A 3918-nucleotide genomic window follows, 5' to 3' on the forward strand; every position below is an offset into this window, starting at 1 on the left:
GGTTGCCCACCGTTTTGGGGAGTCCCTGTAGAGATGGCCGGCCTCCCCACACAGGTTGCAGTGCTTGTCTTGCTTACAGTCTTTTGTCATGTGCCCCTCCTGCTTGCAGTTTTTGCAGAAGGTGACTTTGCAGTTGGCGGCCATGTGCCCCGCTTTGCCACAGGTGTGACATACTCGTGGCTGCCCCCCGTAGTAGAGGTAGCCTCGGTTTCCTCCAATGGCGAAACTGGAGGGTGGGTGCAAGATGGTTCCATTGGCATTCTTTCTCAGGGTTACCTTGACCTGGTGCTCGCATGTCCAGATGCCGAAGGTGTCCTTTAGTTGCGTGCTGTCGCTTTTCAAGTCAACGTACCTGGCGAGGATCGTAAGTACATAGAACATAGAACACAGAACGATACAGCGCAGTACAGGCCCTTCGGCCCTCGATGTTGCACCGACATGGAAAAAAAATAAAGGCCATCTAACCTACACTATGCCCTTGTCATCCATATGCTTATCCAACAAATTTTTAAATGCCCTCAATGTTGGCGAGTTCACTACTGTTGCAGGTAGGGCATTCCACGGCCTCACCACTCTTTGCGTAAAAAACCCACCTCTGACCTCTGTCCTATATCTATTACCCCTCAATTTAAGGCTATGTCCCCTCGTGCTAGCCACCTCCATCCACGGGAGAAGGCTCTCGCTGTCCACCCTATCTAACCCTCTGATCATTTTGTATGCCTCTATTAAGTCACCTCTTAACCTTCTTCTCTCTAACGAAAACAACCTCAAGTCCATCAGCCTTTCCTCATAAGATTGTCCCTCCATACCAGGCAACATCCTGGTAAATCTCCTCTGCACCCGTTCCAAAGCTTCCACGTCCTTCCTATAATGAGGCGACCAGAACTGTACGCAATACTCCAAATGCGGCCGTACTAGAGTTTTGTACAACTGCAACATGACCTCATGGCTCCGGAACTCAATCCCTCTACCAATAAAGGCCAACACACCATAGGCCTTCTTCACAACCCTATCAACCTGGGTGGCAACTTTCAGGGATCTATGTACATGGACACCGAGATCCCTCTGCTCATCCACACTACCAAGAATGTTACCATTAGCCAAATATTCCGCATTCCTGTTATTCTTTCCAAAGTGAATCACCTCACACTTCTCCACATTAAACTCCATTTGCCACCTCTCAGCCCAGCTCTGCAGCTTATCTATGTCCCTCTGTAACCTGCAACATCCTTCCGCACTGTCTACAACTCCACCGACTTTAGTGTCGTCTGCAAATTTACTCACCCATCCTTCTGCGCCCTCCTCTAGGTAATTTATAAAAATGACAAACAGCAACGGCCCCAGAACAGATCCTTGTGGTACGCCACTCGTAACTGAACTCCATTCTGAACATTTCCCATCAACTACCACTCTGTCTTCTTTCAACTAGCCAATTTCTGATACACATCTCTAAATCACCCTCAATCCCCAGCCTCCGTATTTTCTGCAATAGCCGACCGTGGGGAACCTTATCAAACGCTTTACTGAAATCCATATACACCACATCAACTGCTCTACCCTCGTCTACCTGTTCAGTCACCAGACACAAGTACATCAGACACGGGGACGTGGGGGTTGTACATGTGCAGCGTAACAACCCGGTTTCTCTGCGATGGTAGCGTGAACAGAGGCTCCGCAGTCAGGATAGACAGGGGGCTCTGGTTGCCTTTTCCTTTAAACACATCCAAGAACTTGATGCAATTGGCTACATTCTTGAAGGTGACATCAAAGTAGCCGTTGTTGGGGAACTCTTGCAAGGCAAAGATATCTGCTGCTTGAAACCCGCAGCAGTCGATCAGTACCCGCTTCACGAAGAAGATTCGATCCACAGGCGACTTCCCTTCCGACTTCCTGACTGTGACTCGGACAGTGTTTCGCACTCCCCAGCCTGGTGGTCGGGATGCAGCAGTGGTCATAGCTCCGACGTTGGCTCTTGACTGTACCGGCGTTAGGCCCAAACCAAAGGTTTAGGCCAGCATGAAGATCCACCAATAGCAGCGGAGCTTAAACGTCTCTTCAGTCTTCAGTCTCTCCAATCCACGATCGACATCAAGATCGATAGACTGTGCCAGCATGAAGATCCACCAATAGCAGCCGAGCTCAAACGTTTCTTCAGTCTCTCCAATGCACGATCGACATCAAGATAGAAATCCTTAGCTTCCCCCGATCAAGTGCTCTACACTTGATCTTAGCCAAAAGGCCGATAAGCGATAGACTGTGCTATAGATGTTTATGTAGAGCAGTTTGATGGTTGGGAATTGTCTCCCCAAAGTAGTTTAGTGATTGAGTGAGATAAAGTGTGTATTTGTATGTGTTTGAACTGTTTTTTGACTTCTAAATTCCCCAAGAAGGGGTGGTGTGCACCATTCCTGGAGATACTGCAATACCAGGTTGATGCGTGGAGTGGACGGAGCAAGCCCCTATTCCATCTCCCTGCTCCAAAAATCAATTTAATATATGGTCCCCAGATAAGGGACGTATTAGATATTAAACTGATAAGAACAGATTTTTTTTTTTTTTCAAAAAATATACTTTATTCATAAAATAATTCATAATCTTTACAGAACATTTCAAAATGCCTTGACTGTACATTTCCGTCTCAGTTACATTCATTTGTTGTCAATTCCATTGGGATAACGTTGCACACGTATCCTACTATAAGTTACAGTTCTTTTTTTCAATATTTACATTACTTTGTTACTTTCATACATACATTCTGGTAATGGAAAAAAAGAACTCCGGACCGAGGGGTTTTACACTGTTACCAACCCCTCGGTGTACATTTGCTGGTCAGACCTTACACTGTGGTCTTCCCCCATTGCGCCTTGGCGGCAGCTGCCCCAAGCTTGAGTGCGTCCCTCAGCACGTAGTCCTGGACCTTGGAATGTGCCAGTCTGCAACACTCGGTCGAGGACAGTTCTTTGCACTGGAAGATCAGCAAGTTTCGGGCAGACCAAAGAGCGTCTTTCACCGAGTTGATGACCTTCCAGCAGCAGTTGATATCTGTCTCGGTGTGGGTCCCCGGAAACAGTCCATAGAGCACAGAGTCCTGTGTCACAGAGCTGCTCGGGATGAACCTTGACAGATACCACTGCATCCCACTCCAGACCTTCATTGCAAAGGCACATTCCACAAGGAGGTGTGTGACTGTTTCATTTCCCCCACAACCACTCCGAGGGCAGCGTGCATTGATGCTGAGCCTTCGGGTGTGCATGAAGGATCTGACAGGGAGGGCCCTTCTCACCACCAGCCAAGCGAGGTCTTGGTGCTTGTTTGAAAGTTCTGGTGATGAGGCATTCTGCCAGATGGCTCTGACAGTCTGCTCAGGGAACCGTCCAACATCCTCCACAGTCTCCTTTTCTCTGAGGGTCTCGAGGACATTACGTGCTGACCACTGCTTCATTGCCTTGTGGTCAAAGGTGTTTTCCTTCAAAAAATTTTCCACGAAGGATAGGTGGTACGGTACGGTCCAACTACTTGGAGCGTTCCGCGGCAATGAAGCCAGGCCCATCCTTCGTAACACCGGGGACAGGTAGAACCTCAGTATGTAGTGACACTTGGTGTTTGCATACCCGGGGTCTACGCACAGCTTGATGCAGTTGCACACAAAGGTGGCCATCAGGATGAGGGCGGCGCTGGGTACGTTCCTCCCTCCTTTATCTAGAGGCTTGTACATTGTGTCTCTTCGGACCCGGTCCATCTTGGATCTCCAAATGAATTTGAAGATGGCCCGGGTGACTGCTGCGGCACAGGTCCGAGTGATGGGCCAGACCTGCGCCACGTACAGTAACACCGAGAGTACCTCACACCTGATGACCAGGGTTTTGCCCGCAATGGAGAGGGAGCGTTGCTCCCACCAGCCCAGTTTCTGTTTTGCTT

At 48.9% G+C, this 3918-nt stretch overlaps 1 pseudogene; it reads right to left on the reverse strand.

The window, feature by feature from the left end:
- Positions 1 to 2392: 2392 nt before the first annotated feature.
- Positions 2393 to 2569, reverse strand: LOC119979202 (annotated as a pseudogene).
- Positions 2570 to 3918: the final 1349 nt, after the last annotated feature.

The sequence above is a fragment of the Scyliorhinus canicula genome, chromosome 15, assembly GCF_902713615.1.
Source record: "Scyliorhinus canicula chromosome 15, sScyCan1.1, whole genome shotgun sequence".
Lineage (NCBI taxonomy): Eukaryota > Metazoa > Chordata > Chondrichthyes > Carcharhiniformes > Scyliorhinidae > Scyliorhinus > Scyliorhinus canicula.